Raw genomic sequence first — 24,543 nt, forward strand, 5'->3', positions numbered from 1 at the left:
GGGGGACCCCTTTCGGGGCCCATATCTCAGCCCCCCCTGACCCAATCTTTACATGCGGGGTCTGGCAAGAAGGGTCCTTTGAAGCTCCGCTGAAAGTTTGGGACCTATACCCCCAAAAATGCCCCCCCAGAGCCGCAGAAAGGCGCGGTTGTGTTTTTAATGGCTTTATTCGGCCGAATTTTTTCCCCGAACTTTGAATTCCCGCCGAATTGCACGGACCCGAAGTGGAGGAGTTCGGACTTCGGCATATCCCGAATCTAAATGGGCCGAATTCAGCCGAATCCGAACTATACCGAATTTTTTTTTTAATTCAACAGCCCTACCCCCAACCCATGCAAGCTCCATGTTTGCCTTTGCTGGTGCAGGGAGGGAATGAAGATGGTGCTGCCTCCCAGCCAGGAGACACCATGATCTTCATTCCCCCCACCCCAGGCAAGGTCCACTTGGGGCTTGGCTGGGGCAGGGTGGGAATGAAGATCCGCTGCCTCCCGGCCAGGAGACAACACAATCTTCAATTCCCCCCACCCCAGGCAAGCTCCACGTGGGGCTTGGCTGGGACAGGGTGGGAATGAAGATCTGCTGCCTCCCAGTGGGGAGACAGACAGCACGATCTTTCGTTTCTGGGAAGCCCAGAAAGGGATGGCGGAAGGAGGCTGGCTGGGCTCGCGGGCCAGAAAGGGGAGGGGGTGGGGGCTGGAGGGAAGCCCTCCGGGGGCTGCATCCAGCCCATGGGTCGCATGTTTAACTCCTCTGCCCTACAGGGTTGCCATAAGTCGGCTTTGACTTTCCACCACCACCACAGTTCATTACAGCAAGCTGAAGGGAGTCCAAGAGTTAATCAATGCTTCTTTGAAAGAGAGGGTAAGGTTTTGATTTCCTTAAGGAAGGTGGTCTTGAGGCTTTTCCTGAAGAAGGCCTCCGAGGATCCAAATGAGGGATCTTCAGTTGCTCTCAAATATTCCATTTTTTGAACTAGTTGCTTAAAAGGTGAGGTGACTGTGAAACTCCCGACTTTCTCAGGTGAAATGGATTATCTGGGCTCACTTCAGTACAGCTTCTGAACCAGTTTTGGATCTGAAATTGCCCTGGGTTTCCCATTTAGTAGACAGGTAAGCGAAGGTAGTGCTGAGAGATGACTTCTTGACTGCTTGGCATTTATGCTATAGTGGCCTGCAGGGTTTCAGCTTTTCTCCCACATTGTTTAAAATCGACATCAGTGGTACTTACTCCACAGTTCACAAAGAACCAGATTTAATTACCAAAAAACAGCCAAATGTGGTTCCTAAGCCACTGAGTGAGAATCAGCGGTTTACATGAAACCAATGGGAGAAACTAGGCTTCTTTTAAAGGATTGGAGAGACAAAGTATTATATTTTGTACAAATGGCCAAATTAACTAATAGTCTACATAGAAATGATGTAGAAGAGTTTAAAAAAGACTGGCATAAGGCCTTTGTACACTGGGCTAACACTGCAAAGATTGATTTTATGAAGATTGTGAAAGAGTTGTAAATAAAATATTGTAGTAAAGGGAAACTAAATATATAGTGGATGATATAAAGTTAGGGGGTACTTCTCCGGAAGTCACAATGGGGGGTGGGTGGGCACATAACACGAGGGAGGGAAGGGGACTTATAATTCTATATTGTTTTTTTTGTTTTTTTATGTTAATTTGTTTTAACTTTGCTTAAAATCCTTTTTCTTTCTATTTTTTTCCTGTAATTTCTTTATTTTAAAAAGTTAATAAAAATTCTATAAAAAGGGATTTGGATAATAGGTCATCAATACGTTGATGACATGCAGTTATATTTCTCCTTTTAGCATCCAGGTGATGAGGTCGTAGTTGTCTTCAACAGGTTTTGGTTAATAACATGGCTTGCCAATGACTGAGGAGCGACACTCTTCTAGGCAGGGTTTCACTCCATTTATAGGAGTTGTTTGAAGCTCAGGGGTGCCATATTTCTGTAGCTGGGAACTTGGGTATTAGGGGTGTGTGATAAGAAAATATATATAATTTTGGATTTCTTTTACCGTTATTGCTTATTTTGGGGTAGGGCATTACTGGTTTGAGATTTTAATCCATGCGTGGAGTTCGGGACCATTATTTTCAATGAGAAATGTATATGAGGGTCTGTGGCAGCTGTTTAGAAAGATAATGGTACCAAAAATGTCTTATATTTTCACTGACAACTCTGCATTTGCCATCTGTCCTTGTAGTGGTCTGTTTCTTTTCACAAAGTGAAAGTGGCTTCCTTCTCAGGACTCTTCCCTCCTTCATCCCTCTCTGTTGGTCTGCCATTATTTACTATGGGGGATTTGGGAGGGATGGAATGGCTGTTTTCAACCAAATGACACCCAAATTGCAGCAGAATGATTGCTGCCTATCCTGCATAGTGTGAGGGTCTGCATGTCTCTGTCTACTGATCCCAGTCTTCCTCTTCGTCCTCTCCTTTGAACTCGTAAAAGCAGTTCACACCGTTTGGCATTTCCTGGGTTCAGGCGCCATATCTGTCAGGCCTTGGCTGGAATGCCTCCCCTCTGCATATGCCTCCCCTGCTGTGCTTTGATTCACTCCCTCTTGCCAGATTCGGCCTTGGAGACCAGATAGCCCTAACAAGCCCTCTGGGGTCGATTGATGTCTATATTGTGCCCATCTATCTTGTAGCTTCCCATAACATAGGTGTGAACTTTGTTGCCCTGTAGGAGATATAATTCTGTAGCTTTGGAGTCTTGCTCACTTGCAACTTTTACTCGTGTTTGGCCTATACTGTCTGAAGCCTTCAATAAACTCCTTGTTTCTGCATCAACGTCTGAGCAAGTGATTTTATGGAGTTTGCACAGTTCGGTTGGGAACTCTCACATTAAGTTGCAAGTCCTTGCCTCTTCGTACTGCTCCTGTACCGTTTCTGGACAGCTATGCAAGACGGGGGGGGGGATAACAATGACCAGAAGGAAGAACCACAGGACAACGTGGTACCTAAACAGCCCGACCCTAACCCCTCGGATGGGAAGGTGCCCAGCGGACCTGACTCAGGGTCGGGACTGGGTACGAGACCCAAAACTACCACCTTTAATTCTTGGCTGGATTCCCCCCGAGGGTGGTCGCTCTCCCGCAGCGATGTGCAGGCACGACGGACTGCGGCTCCCGGTGCGGGGTTCGAAGAGGATCCCGCTCGGAAGGAGGCCCTACTGCTTCACCAGATGGGTGAGGAACGGCAACGCTGGCAGGAGGAACGCCAGGGATTGCTAGACCGTATGGACACTATGCAAGCTGTGATGCTTGAAATGGCCCATGCCATGGACGAACTGAAGGTACAGACCCCTGCCGGGGATCCGCCGGATGGAGGACCAGCCGCACCGCACATCTGCCCCACTCCACCGGCTCGCAGGGATCTGAAAATCACCTACGACGGGTCGGGGGACCAACTGACGTTTTTTATGGTACAAGTGGATATTTTTATGCGTGAGCAGGCCCGAACCTTTACCTCAGAAGAGTCCCAAGTTCAGTATGTGGCGTCTCTCCTCCAGGGTGAAGCGGCCGCCTGGATGGTACTGCAGTATGAGCTCCGCTCCCCGGTCTTACGAAGCCTCCATGGTCGCCCTCAGAAACCGTTTCGAGGACCCGAATTTAGGTGAGCGGGCAAAAGCCACCTTGTTGCAACTGCGCCAAGGGACTAAATCGGAGGCACAGTATGCGAGTGAATTTCAGTCGCTTTCGAGTAGAATTTTGGACTGGAGTGAGGCTACCCGAGTGCAGTGTTTCCGTGAGGGACTGAACCCGGAATTGCAACACTGGGCCTTCATGCAAGGTAACCCCCCCGATGTCGAAGGGTGGGTCCGTCATGCCGCCGACATCGAGAACCGAAAGCAACTGTTGACCCTGTCCAGACAACGCTCCGGGCGAGAAGCTAAACCCCGTGGAGACAGACCCGGCGGCCCGAGGGACTCTCGTCCCCTCGGGGGAGGAGGGCCCTCCATGGCCGAACGCCGCAAACGCTTTGAGAGCGGGGTCTGCCTCGTTTGCGGGGGGAAAGGACACTTTGCCTCTCAATGTCCTTCCCGTTCCGGACGCCCGGGACCGCCTCGCCCGACAACGACCGAAGCGGAGAAAACCCCAGCCGAAGGGCAACCTCGCCGCCGGAGCGGCGCAACCAGCCGACGGAGCGCACCTCCCGCCCTGCACGCGCGCGCCCAAGCCGAAGCCTCGGGCTCTACTGGTCCATCGGGACCACGGATTACAACTGAAGCCTTTGACTCATCAGAGTCACGGATTACAAATACCCCATCTACTTCCTCCAGCGAAGAGGAGGACTGGGAGTTGCCGGCAAAAAACGCCGCCGGTCTGCTGTAAAGGGGGCTCCTCAGCAGACCGCTCCGAAAGTTGTGCAAGGAGCTCCGTTGATGGTAAGCGCTCAGGAAGACAATGTTTATATTAGGGTCAACCTTTCTTTACCTAAGGGGGGTCCCGTGTTAGAATTCCCAGCCCTAGTTGACTCGGGCTGCGCCCGCACCCTGATAAGCGAAGAGACTGCCAAACAATTAAGAGACTGCCCCAATTAAGTTTGCCTCATTACTCTACTGATAAAATTTATAATAAGGCTGGAGTTAGACTGATAGAGTTCTGTGTGACTCATAGCTTAATAACCCTAAATGGACTACCACAATTCCCTTAATCAGCAAACTCCACCTTTATATCTACAAGAGGCTGTAGTGTGATTGATTATGGTTTATGCTCTTTGAACTTGTTGCCTCTTGTCAAGTCAGTGAATATTGAAACCCATACTGAAAGTGATCATCTCCCCCTTTCATTTCTATTAAACTTGCCAATAAAGACCTTCAATTTTTTAAATCCCTCCCCTGATGAGAATAAGGTTCTAATCCTGACAAGGATTAAATGGTCAGAATCTACAGAAATTGAATTGTTCAATATCCTCCAATCTGACTTATTGTCCAAATTAAAGATGTCCATAATTGGCTCTTCCTCTCATGAGAAGGTGCTAATAGCCTTTTCTCAAGTTATAGAGCAATGTAGCTCTATAGCCAAACCGATACGTAAAATTACTTTTGAAACATCGACCTGGTTTGATCATGAATGTTTAACTCAAAAAAGGAATTTGCGATCGGTTTTTGGGAAATCTAGGAAAGGAGGCCAAACAATCGATATGGAGCAATATTTATCGTCCAAAAAAGCTTATCAGGAATTAGTGGTTAATAAAAAGAAAGCCTATTATCAAAAAAGATGGGACCAGCTCTTTTTATCTCTGAAATCAAGTGACAGTAAAATCTTTTGGAGAACAATTTCTTGTCTATTAAACAACAAACCCTCTCCTGACTCAGGTATTATGCCTCAAGTATGGGTTGATTATTTTTCTAACGTCTTTGGCCATGCTGTGGTCCCTCCATCTGATAATGACGAAATTATTCCCGCAAATATCCCTCCATGGCATGCAGTAAGTAGGGAAGAAATTATGACCCTAATTTCTAAACTAAAAAGCGGTCGAGCACCAGGTCCTGATGGGCTCCCTGTCGAACTTTTTAAGAAATATGCTGACTGGTGGGCTCCACTACTAGCCAGTCTTTTTACATCAATTGATCATTATGGTATCCTTCCTGATTCATGGCTGAATTCAATATTAATGCCAATCTATAAAAAGGGAGACCCCAATCTACCAGGAAATTATCGTCCTATTAGCTTGCTATCAGTACTGGGCAAGTTATATGCTAGACACCTTGAGACCCGCCTTTCGGAGTGGTCTCAAGCTAAATCCATTATTGGCCCAGAGCAAATAGGATTCACTAAGAACAAATCATCTTTAGATCACTGTATCGTTTTATCCTTTCTTGTGGAAAAATACATGAAGATAGGTGGGGGGAAATTGTTTGCAGCTTTCATAGACCTAAAAAGTGATTTTGACTCTATTCCTAGAGAGAAACTGTGGGACAAATTGTCAAATCTAGGAATTGACCCCAGGCTGCTAATACTTTTAAAGAAATTACACTTAAATACTACCTGCCAAGTTAAATACTCACCTAATGGTGGACTGACTAAGAAAATCTTAATTCAAAGAGGCGTTAAACAAGGGTGTGTTTTAGCTCCCCTACTTTTTAATATTTTTCTTTCTGATCTAGCGCAGTCATTGGGTTCAGTTAATGGTCATCCACCTAAATTAGGGTCCCAGTCTTTACCTCTACTTCTTTATGCGGACGACACCGTCATTCTTTCTTTCACTAAAGTAGGCCTCCAACGATATTTAGATGCTTTTAATATTTATTGCCATTTTAATTTACTTTCTATTAACTCCTCCAAATCAAAAGTAGTGGTATTTTCCAAAAAATGGTCCTCATACAAATGGCACATTGGGAATGATTCAATTGAACAAGTTAAAAGCTATAAGTATTTGGGAATTACTTATAACTATAATCTCAATTGGTCTATACATCGACAAAATACTATTAAAGCCACCAGGATTTCCTTAAATCAACTCAAGCAGTTTTTCTACGCGAAGGGGAATCAGTGTGTTCCTGCAGTGATAAAAATCCTGAATTTGAAAATATTCCCCCAACTTCTGTTTGGAGTTCCCTTATGGCTTGGAACTCTTAATCAAGAAGTGGAGAACATCCAAGCCATATTTCTTAGACAAATATTGGGGATACCTAAATGTGTCTCATATTTCACAATTTGTTATGAAACTGGGAAAAACTTGATTGCCACCAAAGCCTGGATTCAAACAATAAGATATTTGCTCAAATTATATTTTCAAACTGAGCCAAGTTCCCTTTTATATTTCTTGAAAAGTGAACTTCATTATTTCTCATGGGACATATTGATTAGATCTAGACTCTGTCAAATTGGAATTGATTTAGATAATCTTGCTCTGGCCAATGAATCTTACATCTTTAAAAGAATCAATCAACGTCTCCTTGATGTAGAATTGCAGAATTTTAACCCAGCTCTTCCCCCCATCTGCTCTCCGGCGGCCCTAGGCCTTAATAATGGATCGGGTAAAATGGCTAGGTATCTAGATAACCTAGAGATACCTTCTCAACGCCGCGCTTTTCTATTAGCTAGGGTTAATGCATTCCCATCTAGGATGCTCTTAGGCCGATACCTCCAGATCCCTAGACATGAACGCCTATGCACATGCGGTTTAAACTTGTTAGATACAATTGACCACATCCTTTTAGATTGCCCCTTCTATGTGACTCTGCTGGATAAACTGCTATCTACTTTGCTCCAGTACAACACATACAGGAGTAATGAAGTGAAATGCAAATTTCTTTTGAGTGACCATGATCCCAAAATTACTGCTACCGTGGCTGAATTTCTTACAGGAGTTCTTAAAGAACAAGAAAAGTTTTATTAACCCGACTGTAACTTATATGTATTGCCCTTTGGAGGTATTTTGTTGTTGTTTTTTCTATCTCTGTCTTTGGTATGCCAATAAAGGTTAATGAAATGAAATGAAATGAAATGATTGCCAAACAATTGCGAGTTAAACGTAAGCGGCTCCCAGACCCCCTCCGCTTCTCACAAATGGACGGCAGCGACTTTAAACAGGGACCCGTCACTCATCGCACCACCGCGGTGATCATGGCCGTGGGGGAACATTGGGAACGGCTTTACTTTACTATTGCCCCCATAGTCGCACCAGTAGTGTTGGGGATGAATTGGCTGCAGGGTCACAACCCCTCCATAGACTGGGTGAAGCGGACGCTCACCTTTCCTAGCAACCCCTGCGAATTACACGATAAGGACCGAGTGCTTTGCACTCCAGCAGCCGCCTTAGTAGGGCCCCCCGCACCTGAGGCTCCCTTACCCCAGCTGCCCAGCGAGTACTCCCAATTCACCGATGTGTTTGACGTGCGGGAATGCGACGAACTACCCCCCCACCGAGAGACTGACTGCGCTATTGAAATTGTGGGGGATGGTAAATTATCCAAAGGGAAGGTCTACCCCATGAGTCCAAATGAAAAGGCGGTACTGCGGGAGTATTTGGACACCAACCTAGCACGGGGTTTTATCCGCCCGTCCAAGGCTCCTTACTCGGCCCCCGCCTTCTTTGTCAAGAAAAAGACGGGAGATTTGAGACTGTGTATTGATTTTCGTAGACTGAATGCTGTCACTCAGTCTAATGCATACCCCCTCCCTCTCATTCCAGACCTCCTCGCGCAATTGAAGGAGGGCCGGATCTTCACCAAATTGGATTTGGTGGAGGCCTATCACCGCGTGCGCATAAGAGAAGGGGACGAACCTAAGGCTGCCTTTTCTAGTTGTTTTGGAATGTTTGAGTATTTGGTGATGCAGTTCGGACTTTCGGGGGCTCCGAGTGTGTTTATGCAGTTGATCAATGAAGTTTTACATGACTTATTGTTTCGTGGGGTAGTAGTTTTCTTGGACGATATCCTCATTTATTCGGAAACCATGGAAGAGCATGTGCAGCTGGTGCGCGAGGTACTCCAGCGGCTGCGTGAGCATAAATTGTTTGCTAAGGTTTCCAAATGTGATTTCCACCAACCCTCCATCACCTTCCTGGGCTATGTGATTTCCCATCAAGGCTTAGAAATGGATCCCGAGAAGGTTCGGGCGGTTATGGACTGGGAGTCTCCCGTTACGCGTAGACATTTGCAACAGTTTCTAGGCTTTGCCAACTTTTACCGAAACTTCATTCCCAACTTTGCACAAGTGGCGCTTCCCCTCACCTCGCTTCTGCGCACCAAGGGGAAGGGGGCAAACGCTGCTCTGCCCTCTGCTAGGTTGCAATGGTCCATGGACTGCCAGCGAGCCTTCGACACGCTTAAGCTGCTCTTCTCGTCCGAACCCATTCTTGCACACCCGGACTGTAATAAACTTTTCGTGGTTCAGGTCGATGCCTCGGATGTTGCCATGGGGGGGGGGCCTCCTGCAGTGGGACGAGAACGGTCTCTTAAAACCGTGTGCCTATTTTTCTAAAAAGTTTTCCCAGTCCGAGATTAACTGGGCCATTTGGGAGAAGGAGGCAGCTGCTGTTAAACATGCCCTCACCATTTGGAGGCATTTTCTGGAAGGGGCAGAGACTCCTTTTGAGGTGTGCACCGATCACAAGAATCTCGAGGCTTTAAAAGGAGCTAGGAAGCTCAACGCAAAGCAAATTCGTTGGGCTCAATTCTTTGCCAAGTTCCGATTTGTTCTGAAACATGTACCTGGGAAGGACAATGCTCTGGCGGATGCTCTTTCCCGGCTTCCGCAGTATCGCAATGATTTTGACCGGCCAGTGGACTCTTTGTTCACCCCCGAGCAAAGAGGGGACGCTTCGGGACTCGCAGTAACCACCCGGTCCCAATCCCACCGTCAGGAAACAACTCCCCTCAGAGGTGTCCCGGAGGCCTTTCGGCAGCGGCTTCGGGACGCTTCTCTGAGGGAAGCTGAACAGCAGACCCTTCCCGCGGGCCTTGAACAACAAGATTCTTGGTGGGTACAGGGGGGTAAACTCTATGTTCCTGAAGTTCTTCGCAAAGAGGTATTGGGAATGGTTCACGGGGCCAAACTCGCAGGTCCTTTTGGGTTTGTTAAGACCTTGCATTTGGTAAGACGACAATTTTGGTGGCCCAGCATGAGGGCCAATGTGGAACTGTACGTGCGCAGCTGCCCCGTCTGCGCCACGGCCAAAAAACGGATGGGAAAGCCCCCTGGACTTTTGAAACCCTTGGAAACGCCAACCATGCCCTGGGAAGTGATCGCTATGGATTTTATCACTGACTTACCACCCAGTCGGGGGAAAACTGTACTGTGGGTAATCACTGACTTATTCTCCAAACAGGTTCACTTTGTCCCTTGTGCCGGACTGCCATCAGCTCAGAAGTTGGCTAAATTGTTTGTTAATCACGTGATGAAACATCATTCGATCCCTAAGAAGGTCCTCTCCGACAGGGGGGCTCAGTTCGTTGCCAAATTCTGGAGAGCCTTCCTAAAGATCATGGGGGTGGAAGAGCAAGGGCTTTCTTCAGCCTACCACCCCCAGACCGATGGTCAAACAGAACGTGTCAATGCCGTGGTCGAATGCTATCTCAGATGTTATGTTAATTACCACCAGGACGACTGGGTGGACCTGTTACCTTTTGCCGAATATGCTTACAATAATGCTCCCCATTCCTCCACAGGTTTCAGTCCTTTTCATGTGGTGTATGGGAAAGACTTTGGACCCTTTGGCTCCGCTACCATTACCCCTGAACTCGAGGGGGTTCAGGAAGTCCAGGATTGGGTGCAAGTGGTACAGTCCACTTGGCCCTGGTTGCAGAAAAATCTAGAAAGGGCCAAGCGTAAATATAAGGACCAAGCGGATAAGCATAGGTCTCCAGGATGGGAACTTAAGGTGGGGGAGCAGGTTTACCTTTCCACAAAGAATCTACGTTCACTTCGGCCTTGTAAAAAGCTGAGTGATAGATACGTAGGTCCTTTCCCCATATCCCGAGTGATCAACGACGTCACGGTGGAGTTAGAACTCCCCAAGACTCTTCGGGGTGTACATCCTGTGTTTCACATCAGTTTGCTCAAACCGTTTGTCGCTGCCCCTCAATTCCATCCTCCCCCTAAGTCCGAGATTCCTACTGTCGTGGGGGGGGGAATGCATTTAGAAGTTTCTAAGGTGTTGGACTCCAAGATGAAGAAGGGTAAATTGCTCTATTTAGTTCGCTGGAAACACCTGGGCTCCGCTCATGACGAGTGGGTGGCGGCTCCCCACATGGCCGCCCCCCGCCTGGTTCAAGAATTCCACTCTGCCTACCCAGATAAGCCTCGCCCGCCCGGACTCGGGGGAGGGGGGCCTTAAGGGGGGCAGAATGTGAGGGTCTGCATGTCTCTGTCTACTGATCCCAGTCTTCCTCTTCGTCCTCTCCTTTGAACTCGTAAAAGCAGTTCACACCGTTTGGCATTTCCTGGGTTCAGGCGCCATATCTGTCAGGCCTTGGCTGGAATGCCTCCCCTCTGCATATGCCTCCCCTGCTGTGCTTTGATTCACTCCCTCTTGCCAGATTCGGCCTTGGAGACCAGATAGCCCTAACAAGCCCTCTGGTTTCGATTGATGTCTGTATTGTACCCATCTATCTTGTAGCTTCCCATAACATAGGTGTGAACTTTGTTGCCCTGTAGGAGATATAATTCTGTAGCTTTGGAGTCTTGCTCACTTGCAACTTTTACTCGTGTTTGGCCTATACTGTCTGAAGCCTTCAATAAACTCCTTGTTTCTGCATCAACGTCTGAGCAAGTGATTTTATGGAGTTTGCACAGTTCGGTTGGGAACTCTCACACATAGAACTTCCAAGATTCAAGCAAATTGGGCCAAGGAAACGAATTCTATGAGCCCTTGAATAAGGTTTCCCCAGCTCTCTATTTTCTCAGCCATAGGAAGTTGCAAAGAAAAAACCGGCTCCATCCTCCATCCCAAGAAGGAAGGGAAAGAGAACTGGGGTGCTCTCTGGCTTGTCTCCAAAGGATCTGTGCTCCTGCCTTACAAGGATCTGATTGGAAGGCAGAAATGTCATTGCTTGGGAAATCAGTAGAATCAACGAAAAACACAATTAATGTAGCTGGCAAGTAGCACTAAAGATGAAAAACAACACAGATTGTTTCGGGAAAGAGTTTATGGTACCTAAGAATCTCAGATTAGTGATGTACCACAGTAATGGCTCAAATCAGCAATTTCTGTGTATATCTTCAGCTCAGGGATTTTGTAATGCACACCCCTATTTCCCTTCCCTTCCAGTTCGACTTTCCCACTTGGGCTAAAGGTGGATTACAAAGACTGAGTCAATACAATTGACCAGATGGGACATTCAATAAGCAGCACAATAGGATTAGGGATGTAGAACCAACCAGAAGTCTAAAAACAGAACGGAAACCAAGCATAAGTATTAATATGACACATTAAATAATGCAAAATTCCATAAGAGGATCCTAGTTTCATCAAGCTATACATAGCAGTATAGACCATAGTCCCTAAAAAATTTTCTAAATAACTCTGTGAATCATTTAGTACAGTGCAAGTCTAGTCTTGATGTTACTGTGGCATAGATCCCGGTGACCAGATCAGCCATATCAAGATAAGGGGCCATCATTCAGGCTAGGCTGTCTTGGAAGAAGGCCTTTTTAGCAACTGCATTCACTTGCATGTATTGCCTGTAATACCTTTTACAGCGTCATCTTAAGCAAAGTTGTCCTTTGAAGCCCATTGTCTTCAACTGACATAGAAGGCCAAAACTCTGCTTAGGAATACATGGTTAGTCAGCCTTTCTAGAAAATGCTGTTATCCATGCTCTGATCACATTCTGGTTAAATTATTGCAGCACATTCTATGGGGGTCTGCTTTGAAGACCATTCAAAAATGACAGTTAGTTTAGAAGGCGGCTGCGGAGCTGCTGACTAATAAAGATTATTGGGAACATATCTCAACAGTATTGGGAACATATCTCACCAGTATTGAAGGAGCTTCACCAGCTGCCACTTCCCTTTTCAGCACAATTCAACGTGCTAATTCTTGCCTTGACATCCTTCAACAGTCTGGGACCCAGCAGTATCTTCACATAAGAACATAAGAAACATAAGAAAAGCCCTGCTGGATCAGACCAAGGCCCATCAAATCCAGCAGTCTGTTCACACAGTGGCCAACATGGTGCTTCTACGAAGCCCACAAGCAAGACGACTGCAGGAGCACCATCCTGCCTGTGTTCCACGGCACCTAAGATAATAGGCATGCTCCTCCGATACATGTATGCATCATGAAGAGTATCCATTTTTTACTAGTAGCCATGGATAGCCCTCTCCTCCATGAACATGTCCACTCCCCTTTTAAAGTCTTCCAAGTTGGCAGCCATCACCACATCCTGGGGCCGGGAGTTCCACAATTTAACTATGAGTTGTGTAAAGAAATACTTCCTTTCATCTGTTTTGAATATCTCACATATAAACCACCCTGATAGTTCAGATCTTTCCTAAGAAGCCCTGAATTTAGTTCCCCGTTCTCTGGCTACCAGAGAGATGGCTATTCCTCTTGTGATACCTCACTTCAAGAACTCCTTTTCTTAGTCTATTCACCAGGCACCTTTTATCTCCATGGTCAGGTGCCAAATAAAGTTGTTTTGTTGTCCCAGGCTTGTGGTGATGGGTAAGTTCATTTAGTTCCCTTCTGCTTCTATTGACTGCAATTGCTGCCTGTTTAATATCAACTCTCATAGAAATCATAGAATCATGGTGTTGGAAGGGGCCATACAGGCCATCCAGTCCAACCCCTGCTCAATGCAGCATCAGCCTAGAGCATCCCTGACAAGTGTTTGCCCAGCCGCTGCTTAAAGTCTGCCAGTCCGGGGGAGCTCACCACCTACCTAGGCAGCCAATTCCACTGCTGAACTACTCTCACTGTAAAAACATTTTTCTCTAATATCCAGTGGGTACCTATCTGCCTATAATTTAAACCCATTATTACAAGTCCTATCTGGTGCCAACAGGAACAGCCCCCTGCCCTCCTCTAAGTGACAGCCTTTCAAATATTTCAAGAGAGCAATCATGACCCCTGTCAACCTCCTCCAGACTGATCATTCCCAACTCCCTCAACCTTTCATCGCAGAACTTGGTCTCCAGGCCCCTGAGCCTCCTCGTCGCTCTCCTCTACACCCGCTCCATTCTGTCCACATCCTCTTTGAAATGAAGCCTCCAGAACTGCACACAATAATCCAGGTGCGGCCTGACTAATGCGGTGGGACGACGGCATCTTGCCTGATCAATATCAAAACCTTTAATGGCACAAAAGAAGCAGATTAGGTAATACAGTACTTATCAAGTTCAGTATAATACAGTAGTAAAATTCATTGTAAACACCAAAGTAACACATACAATTGATCTTGCCTGATCTCTTCAGATTTCAGAAGCTAAGCAGGGTCGGCCCTGGTTAGTATTTGGATGGGAGACCACCAAGGAAGTCCAGGTTGCTACGCAGAGGCAGGCGATGGCAAACCACCCCTCGATGTCTCTTGTCCTGAAAACCCTATGGGGTCGCCATAAGTCATCTGTGACTTGGTAGCACTTTCCACCACCACCACCATATCAATATTTTAAGCATGTAATTAGGCAAACAAGGGAGAGGGGTGGGAAGTCAAGTCATTTTGTTGTGTAGGAAAGGGAGTAGGTGCCAGTGACAACGAGGTGTTACAGTGAGAGGAAAGAATGGTTCTGTCAGAGAACTCCAAGGATAACCCTACTATGCCTATCGGGTGAGCTCACATTTTACGTCTGACTCTCGATGCCTTTTCTTGCATCACATGAACACATGAAGCTGCCTTATACTGAATCAGATTCTTGGTCCATCAAAGTCAGCATTGTCGACTCAGATCAGCAGTGGCTCTCCAGGGTCTCAGGCAGGGGTCTTTCACATCACCTACTTGCCTTTAACTGGAGAGGTCGGGGATTGAACCTGGGACCTTCTGCATGCCAAGCAGATGCTCTGCCACTGAGCCACAGACCCTCCACATGCTGTCAAGCAGCAGAGAAATCAGATTATAGGTTGGAATTTCATTCTCGCTTCTATTTTGTTTCATTTGTTTCGTTTTTCAAAAAGTCATTTCTGCTTGGTTTTGTATGCAAAATTAATTGCTTGCACAAAGCACAATGCTGGACATGCTCAAATATGCCAATCATCATTACAGAGTGGATATAAGCAGGTGTTTTGGCACCCATAGAAGGTACACCTGGTTACCCAGCAGGTATGGGCCCTTGCATTTGGCTATCCAGTGAAAGGGGCAGAGTTGTAGCAGTATTTTGATTATATCTCAAGTTTTTCCTGCTGATCATGCATGTTTTCCTGTAGTTGTAAGCTCACAACAGGTTCATCCGTTAGTTAACTCTGATTGTGAGTGACTTGGGTTTATAGAAAAAAATCCTAAAAGTAGTTTCAGACAACAATCTGAAATCTGGGTTGTTTTAAATTTTACTCTCTCTAATATGGTTGAGAAATAATAATTTTGGCACTTATATTTGCAGTACTTATAGGATTAATTTTCACATGCTTGTATTTTCTAATGTCTTGTCTAATAAAGAGAATTGTTTCTTTTTTCAGTAAAAGACAAAAACTTTCTGAAGGTTTCTTTTGGACTATCGGAAATAAAGGTTGCCATACAATCAGGAAGATCCTGGGTATATCTGGAACTAAATAGCTTAATACATGGATTCTTAGGGAGCTAATTAGTCCAGATACTCGGTTTGGATGTGAAAGCATATCATCTTGTTACAAAGCTAGGGAGTACCTGGCACCGCATGAAGAGCAGGCAGCCCTGGAAAGGGAGCGCCGCACCGGAGTGGGGGGGGGGGGGCTTGCATCAGCTAGAGCACGGAATTAGCAGATCAGCTTAACTAGGCACTGAGAGCAAAGAAAGGGGAATGAGGGGAACCTCCCAACTAGGGGTCACAACAACACAACTTTGCAACCACGCAGCAACAACACCCTCTCACAAACTAGCGAGTGAATCACACTTAGATTCACACAGATCCATTCACTGTGAAATCTGCAGTGCTCCCGAAAACCCCCCAAAATGCCTTGTCTCAATGAGAACAGCACTAGCTTAGGCGAGGAGATGCTGGCTGATTAGGCAGAATCTAGAAAGCCCTCCCCAAATCAGCTACAGCTGCTGGGAACTCCCTGGCAAGAAAAGACCATATCAGGAACATTCTCTTCTGTCGCAACATCTTTATGCAACATTTCTGCAGGTTGGAAATGTTTCCTGACAATTTTATTCTTCCCTGAAATTCTCTGAGTGTTAAATCAGCCAGGCACATACTACTACTGATAATAAATGCCCTTGGATGTACCATTTACCATTAAAGGACAATGACATATGGACCATTTCTTTTTTTGTTGGTTAATAAATTAATTTAGAGACCTGTTTGTTTCATTGCTCTCTAGAAAGTCACACCCAGACCCCTTTTTTGTTTATCAAAAGGACCTGCTGGCAAGACTAAATGGATTTTCATTTGATTGTCATGGAATTACTTAAACACAAGTTATAAATATTAGATCCCCCCTCCTTTCTCACACTTTCTGTTTTTGTAACTAAATACTTAATACTCTAATGGTTACAACTGACCAATTTATCTTATGGTAAAGCTCTGCCGAGACCTAATCCTCCAGTGTTTGTACAGGCAAAATGCCTGTTCAAATTCATAAGATCTTTAATGCCGTATAAAAAGGGTGAGACTAGCAGGATATTCCCTATATAGATACCTTCAAATGCAGCCCAGTGTTAACTCATCACGTCCCCAAAGAAAAACACCAAAAGTTTCTACAGAGAATGAAAATGAGAGCCTGGAAGTGAGGAATACTGAGAGACATTTGAAACTTCAAGGGGAGCTGGTGTGGAGTTTGTACTGGTTGCCAGCCATTGGCTCAGAGCCCCAGTGCTCCCCAGGGCACTCATTAGTCAAAAGAGCCAAATATCAACAGTAAAACGATTGAGATTTCTTTTGAGAGCCAGATTTCTTAAACTTAAACTATATAGGTAGGTACATTGTTTATTAACTTAATAAACTTTAATTAAAGTTTTAAGTCTTAATTAAACTATAGGTACACTGAATAAAACTTGATATCATACTTAATAATGATCTTATGTATTGATAAAAATTAAATTGTAAGTCCCTGCCATTTCCCCCTCCCCGTCCGGAGTCCTCGTCTGGAGGCCTGGTCTACCGCCATAAAAGCCTATTGGTAGACCTGGCCTCCGGCTGAGTCCCATTGGGAGGCCAGGTCTACCCACTGGCTTTCTTGGCAGTAGACCTGGCCTCCGGAGGCCCATAGAAGCCAATTGGTAGACCTGGCCTCTGAAGGGGGACTTTTTCCCCTCCTCGGAGTCCAGGTCTACCGACAAGAAATCCAGTGGGTAGACATGGCCTCCCAATGGAACTCAGCCGGAGGCCAGGTCTACCAAAGGAAGCCCGCCCCGCCCAACAGCTGATAGGCGGGAGGGGGGGCAAGAACCACCGAGCCTCCTACCCAGCAATCGCGCGGCTAGAGGGGAGGGGAGGCTTTAGCCTCCCAACCATTGAGGGCAAGGGAAAGGGGGACCCAGCCATTCTCCACAGCGGGGGGGGGGGAGAGACAGCGCACCCGCTCGCCTGCTCTCTCGCGCTTGCTCTCTCTCAGGCGCGCCGGCTCCGCAGCCTGGCTGCAGGCTCCAGACCAAGTTCGGAGAGCCGCACTCAACGGGCCAAAGAGCCGCATGCGGCTCGGGAGCCGCAGTTTGCAGACTCCATACAGTGGAGTCACACTCATCCTCCCAAAGTATGTACAATATAACATATGAGGCAGGATGTACGCAGCCTCGATTCTCATAATTCTTGGGGGGGGGGGGAATGTAGCCTGCCAAGAAGCATTGCCTCTCTGCCCCCTTCTCCTGCCTGGCCTTACACCTTGTGTGGCCAAATATTTTTGCTCCTGCCTAGCAAGCAGCGAAGGCAACCTGAGAGAATCAAATAACTCCAATGCTTATACAGAATCAGAAAACCATGCACTGAGATAGCAAAGCGACTGGCCAAGACTGGAACTGCTGTGTGTGGCAAAGCAGCCCTGCTGACTTGGGGGTGGGGTGGGGGAAGGGCTCAGCTGCATTTCAGTACTGGGGGGGCGGTGCCCGGGCACCAGTGGTTGTCCCAAGTCTCAGTCTGGCAATGTTTGCCACTCTCCTGGCTTGCCTGACTCTCAGAGGGTTTCTGTCCCACTTCTCTTTGGTACACTGCCATCAGCTGGTTGATTTTGGTATTACCCACCAAGAGGGATAGCACTCGTAGCATCCCTTATGCATTGCTGATTAAAGGCTCTGCCTAGGACTACCCACTACCCACAACTGATTACCAAGGAGATATCTTACTGCATTTGTGCACTCCTGGGGAATTAATGATCCAGCAACCAACTGTCTCTTTCCCCCTGGCAGCTGTATTAAATAGTGTGGTCAAACAGTGAAGGTCTAGGTGGCATAGAGAACAACTGCCAGCATTTAAAATAGTAAATAACTTATTAAAAGGAAACATCCCCCACACATGCTCTGCACAACAATGGACCGAGCAAGGAATACAAAGAAAAGGCACAAGCACGCAATCTCATGTCCCTCAACTCTATATATGCCCTAGCTGGTCTTACTCAATTCAAGCTCTTTAAGCTTAGAAGTCAGAGCATTCTAAAAACTCCCCCTTACCTTGCAATCTTTGTCCAGGCAGCCAACCCTTTGTATCCCCACATGGCAATGGCAGCCATCAAGATGGAGCTCAGGTGTAAAAGCTCCTTCCTCTAGATGGAATCAGCCAAAAGGGACCTGCCATGGCAAGGGATTTTTTCTCTTTTCTCTGCCCACCTTCTCTGTGGGTCAAATCTCTTCTTCCTGGAATTGCCAGAAAGATCTTATCTAGCCTTCTGCATTCCAAGTCTCTGTCGTCTTCTGGGTGTCAGATACCAGCCAAGGTGTGAGCAGACCATATCATTGTCTCTGGCGGCCATTTGCATTTGCAAAACGTTGGTGGCTGGGTAGTAGCTAGAGCCATTGGCTGGATGGGCAATATTTGGAAGCAATTAACTTCCCCCTTTCTGCCTGTCTTCTGTTCAAAGAGAAAAATGTTTTAAAAACCAAGTATAGGATTTGTGCAGACCTCAAGTATTGAAATAAAATGCTTTCTCCACACTGTGCACATTCAGTTTTCTCTTAAGCCTCAAGCTCGGGGAAAACCTGTTCTTCCTGCTTGCTATTGGAAGGGGTATGTGCAACACTGATTGGCTAGCCTTGTAACAATTGTGAAGGTGCTTGTTCACTCCTCTCCCAAGCATTTTTAAGTATAATAACATTGATTGGATATTTTTTGAAAAGCTGTCCCCCAAAACCATCTAACATGGCTTCCAGCTTCTATGAAACAAAAGAGTCACCACAATATTGTAACTGCTTTTGAGCCAATCATGAGGAATCCCTGAAGGAGGCAGCCAAATTGTTTTGATGCGTTGCTTTCTTCAAATGCCTCCAGGAACCTCTCCCATAGAAAATAGGGTTGCCAGCCTCCGGGTGGTGGCTGGAGATCTCCCACTATTACAACTAATCTCCAGGTGACAAAGATCGGTTCACCTGGAGAAAATGGCTGCTTTGGGAGGTGGACTCTATGACATTATACCCCATTGAAGTCCCTCCCCAAACCCTGTCCTCCTCAGGCTCCCCAAAATCTCCAGGTATTTCCCAACCAAGACCTGGCAACCCTAATTAAAAAGGAGGCAATCAAAGCGGGGTCCCTAGCTGGGGGACATGGGCCCTTTGCCCGACTTGGAACCTCAGCAGCTGCTCAACCGTGCCAATCCCGGATAGCGACCCTGCTTCTGAGAAATCACAGGGCTCCCTCAAACAACCGATTTAATTTTATCAACTGTTATTGGTGCCCAGTCCCAGAATATCACTCACCAGCAGAAGGAAGCAGCAAACCAACAAGGCCTTCTATGCCTAGTTTTGCACGGCTACCCAAGGACAACCGTTGCAAACTGCCTGCCTGAGGGCAATTTCCTCCTTCTATCGCCAACAATTATGGCATGATGTGTAGTCAGCAATATCTAAATTTTCCATTGCTGCTGCCCAGCTCTGATCTCCACATGTTCACAATTACAAACTATTCTTCGACAAAGACAGGAACTTGAGTCTGCTGGTCTTGTTGTTGTATAGAATCTGGATTTTGACCTTAGTGTAGAGTCAGATCCAGCACATTCATTCAACCAGGGGTCCCCAGTGTGTTGCCCATGAGCACTACGACTCCCACCAACAAAGGCCCAGAGTCCCGGAATAACTGACAGGCCAAGGCTATCCCCTGGCGGTAATCCTTGTGCTGTCATTACAAGCACGACTGGCTTGCGGAGGAGGCACCTTCCTGCAGAGGGTGATTGTCGAGGCAGAATGAACGAAAGATGTGCACCGTTCAGCCTGTGATACCAAAACAAGACGGAAGGTGGCAGTCAAAAAGCTTTCCAGACCTTTCCAATCCCTTATTCATGCCAGAAGGACTTACCAGGAATTTAGACTACTCAAGCATATAAAACAAGAGAATGTTATAGGATTACTAGATGTTTTTACACCTGAAGCATCAATAGAGCATTTCAATGACGTGTATCTTGTCACAAATTTAATGGATGCAGACCTGAATAATATTGTGAAATGTGAGAAATTGACAGATGACCATATACAGTTCCTCATATACCAGTTACTTTGAGGTACCTCCCCTCCCAAATCAGCAGCAGAAGGGGGGGGGAGTGAGAATCTCTAGCAATAGCAGGGGATCCCTGCATGACAGGTGTTGTCAGTGTACAAGTCTCTGAGTCTCTAGTTGCAATACAAAATGCCTGAGATGATCTTTTTCTAAGCCCAGGCTGGTGAAGTGAAGCAATTCTGAGCCATTTGTAGGAATCCCAGCAGCTTTGAACATATATGACCATATGGACCTGCCTCATACTGCCAACCTCCAGATGGTGGCTGGAGATCTCACACTATTAAAACTGATCTCCAGGCAATAGAAATGAATTCCCCTGGGAAAACGGCCACTTTGGCAATTGGACTCTATGGCATCGAGGTCCCTCCCATCTCTAAACCCCGCCCTCCTCAGGCTCCACCCCAAAATCTCCAGGTATTTCCCAACCCAGAACTGGCAACCCTACTTATGCTGAATGGACCCTTGGTCCATCTAGGTCCGTATAGTCTACTCAGACCGGCAGGGGCTCTCCAGGGTCTCAGGCAGGGGTCTTTCACATCACTAACTACTTGGTCCTTTACCTGGAGATGCCAGGGATCGAATCTGGGACCTTTTGCATGCCAAGCAGTTCCTCTGCTACTGAGCCATGGCTTCTCTTCTCACCATGCTACAGGGTCTTCACTTAATTGATGACTTGTACACACGGCTCTCTTTCTTTGACTACAAGCAGTTTTTTATGGAGATGGAACACAAGTTCCTGCTGTGGCCCAGCTAGTGGGAAATAACCTTGTCAACTATATAGAGTAAGACATCAGTCAGTCAGTCATTTATTGATATGGCTCATAGCCAGACATATACAAAAAAACAACAACATTAAAACATTAGAAATATATATATATATACTTGGAATTCCAAGTATAACATACACTGGAGACGACATAAAATCCTAAGAGGACACTACTATATACACAGATAATAAGGAAGGTCATCCCAAAAATCTGCATTTAATTTTGGACGCAGTGGCATAAAATGTAGCAATGTCAGCAGAAACCCTTGGATTTTCATCTTTTTTACCCTCCAGGATGTAAAAAAATTAATCAATTTTTGCAGAAAACCTCACAGCCTCATCCCTGACCACCTTTCTGTCTCTGTTGTATTGCTCTATATCTGGGCCTTGTAAGGTCGAAATGGCAATGCAAATCCACCTAGTGTTAGTTCTCAGTTGTTTGCGGGTACTGGTACCAATCCATAGGGTGGAGACTGATGTAACTTTTTCAGAGTGTTGGGTCAGGTTTGACAGGACCCTCATTACATTTAAGATGTTTTTGTGCCCTTAGGAGACCTCAAGGCCTAATCACAGATTACATTGGGGATCCCAAACCTTTTTAGAGCCCGCAGGCACCTCTGACATTCTGAAACACATTGGTGGGCACGGCCCCAAAACGGCTGCTCCAAGAGGTGCAGCCAGCCACGAAATGGCTTCCACTGCCGGCCTTCAGTGAAGATTCTTGGGTGACACAGAATCCCATTAGTTAGACAGGATCTGGGAAATTAACTCCCCAACAGAAATGATATGGGTGGAAATGCTGGGCCCAAAGGATGAAAAGAACGTAGGGGGTGTACTATTGCCAACTTGCTCAAACTATTGAGGCTCATCACAGGGCTGGATCTACATATTTTTAAAGGGGGGCAAAAGTACAAAATGACACCCCCATATATTATGTACATATTTTTCTTTATATATACGTTGATTATGTACATATATAATATACATATAAAATCAACAACTTAGAATAAATTGTGTAGACTTCTATGAATTGTTAATGAATAATTACACTTTTACATTATCTATGAATGCCTCCTAGAATTCCTTTTGCTGTTGAGAGCTAAGGGAGTTCTTAGCCAGACATGTATGTTAGATGTACATGTCTGGAGAAGCATCTGGAGAAGAGGAGGTTGATGGGTGGGCGGACGGACATGATTGCTCTCTTGAAGTATTTGAAGGGCTGTCACTGAGAGGAGGGCAGGGAGCTGTTCCTGATGGCAGCAGAGGATTATAGGACTTGCAACAATGGGTTTAAATTGCGGGAGGAAAGGTACCGGCTGGAAATTAGGGAAATGTTTTTTTACAGTAAGAGTTGTTCAGCAGTGGAATCAGCTACTTAGAGAGGTGGTGAGCGCTCTCCCTCAGTGGCAGTCTTTAAGGAGTCTGGACAAGCACTTTTCAAGGATGCTCTAGGCTGATCCTGCATTAAGCAGGGGGTTGGACTAGATGGCCTGTCTGGCCCCTTCCAACTCTATGATTCAATGACTTCTATGATTCTATGTTAGGACAGCGGACTTTAATGGACTCAGAGCCATGATGAGAGTCATTCCTTTGCAAGAATCCTGGAAGGGAGAGGAGCAAGTGAAGGGTGGGCTCTCCTAAAAAAGAGCTCTTGCAAGCTCAAGTCGTCAGTATTCCAAGAAGAAGAAGGAGGAGGAGGAGGAGGAGGAGGATTTGATTTTTATATGCCAACCTTCTCTACCTTTTAAGGAGAATCAAACCGGCTTACAATCACCTTCCCTTCCCCTCCCCACAACAGACACCCTGTGAGGTAGATGAGGCTGAGAGAGCTCTAAAAGAACTGTGACTAGCCCAAGGTCACCCAGCTGGCTTCGTGTGCAGGAGTGGGGTTCACCAGATTAGTGTTCGCTGCTCAGGTGGAGGAGTGGGGAATCAAACCCGGTTCTCTGCTCCAAACCACCTCTCTTAACCACTACACCACACTGGAGAGAGTTCCAGAGCTTTGGTGCCAATTATCAAAAAAGCCCTCTCCTGGATTGCCACACCCACCTAACCTCTGAAGGGCATATGGGGGCCTCTGAAGAGGACCAGAGTGGTTGGGCAGGTTCATAACGGAGTAGTAAGTTCTTTGGGTATGAAGAAGAGTGGTTTTTATATGCCAACCTTCTCTACCTTTTAAGGAAAATCAAACCAGCTAACAATCTCCTTCCTTTCCTCTCCCCACAACAGGCACCTTGTGAGGTAGGTGAGGCTGAGAGAACTGTGTCTAACCCAAGGTCACTCAGCAGGCTTCATGTGGAGGAGTGGGGAAACCAAACCAGTTCACCAGATTAGAGTCTGCTGCTCATGTGGAGGAGTGGGAAGTCAAACCCAGTTCTTCACATAAGAGTCCACCGCTCTTAACCACTACACCACGCTGGCACCCTGTTGGTCCTAAGCCATATACGGCTTTGAAGGTCAAAACCAACAATTGAATTGTGCCCAGACACAAATTGGGAGCCAGTGTAGATGTGCCAACACTGGAGTGATACGGTCCCTACTGTAGGGTTCCCAGTCCCTCCTCGCCACTGGTAGGTTATGGGGGAGTAAGGTTGCCAGATCCAGGCTGGGAAACCCCTGAAGATTTGGGGATGGAACCTGGGGAGGATAGGGACCTCAGTGAGGTGCAATGCCATACAGCCTCCCCTCCAAAGTATCCATTTTCTCTAGGGGAACTGATCTCTATAATCTTGAGATGAGCTGTAATTTCGGCGGATCCCCAGGTCCCACCTGCAGGCTGACATCCCTATACTCCAGTCAACATCCTGGCTGCAGCATTTGGTACCAATTGAAGTTTCCGAATAAATAAATACAAATGAAACGAATGGCGTCTGTGTCTTTCAACTGGTCAAGAGTCTCGTCAACTGGGTTGTTACAAGGGCCAGATTTACCCCTCCCTCGCTCTTTCAAGATGGCCTCCTCCTCCCCAGCCCAGCATTTAAAAAAAAAATCTCCCCCTCCCTCCTTCTTGAACCCTGTGCCACATTTGTCAGGTCCTGATTACTTTGTGCCTTATTTACAAATTAGTTAAATAAAACACTCCCCGGGTACTAGAGAAGGATCCTTGCCAAGGAAAACCCCACCACCAGCACAGCAGACCCACAGGGGCCAACCCAATAGGATTCTTGGCTGAAACATTCCTTGAAGTCATCTAGACCTGTAAGATAATGGACACTTGCCCTGAAGTATAAGAAGTTTGAGTAAATGTTGGGTTTTTCAAGAACGCCATCCATAACTGAATCCCTCTTGTTGGCATAGAGTTGTTGTTTCTTAATGGCTCTCCCGCAAGTCAACAAAAGGATTGCTGGAGGTTATATTTCACATTTGACTAAAAAAGCAAGAGGGATCGATTTGCTGGCATGCTGTTTAAGCGACATTCTAGTGGGAAAAAGGCATATGTACAACAACTGATCTTTTACAGTTTTACGGAGACATAAATAATGTAGGAATTATGTGTTCTCCCAGCCGGTTCTTCACTTTGCCTCTTCAAATGATGATGTCTT

This window comes from Euleptes europaea, chromosome 11, assembly GCF_029931775.1.
Source record: "Euleptes europaea isolate rEulEur1 chromosome 11, rEulEur1.hap1, whole genome shotgun sequence".
Lineage (NCBI taxonomy): Eukaryota > Metazoa > Chordata > Lepidosauria > Squamata > Sphaerodactylidae > Euleptes > Euleptes europaea.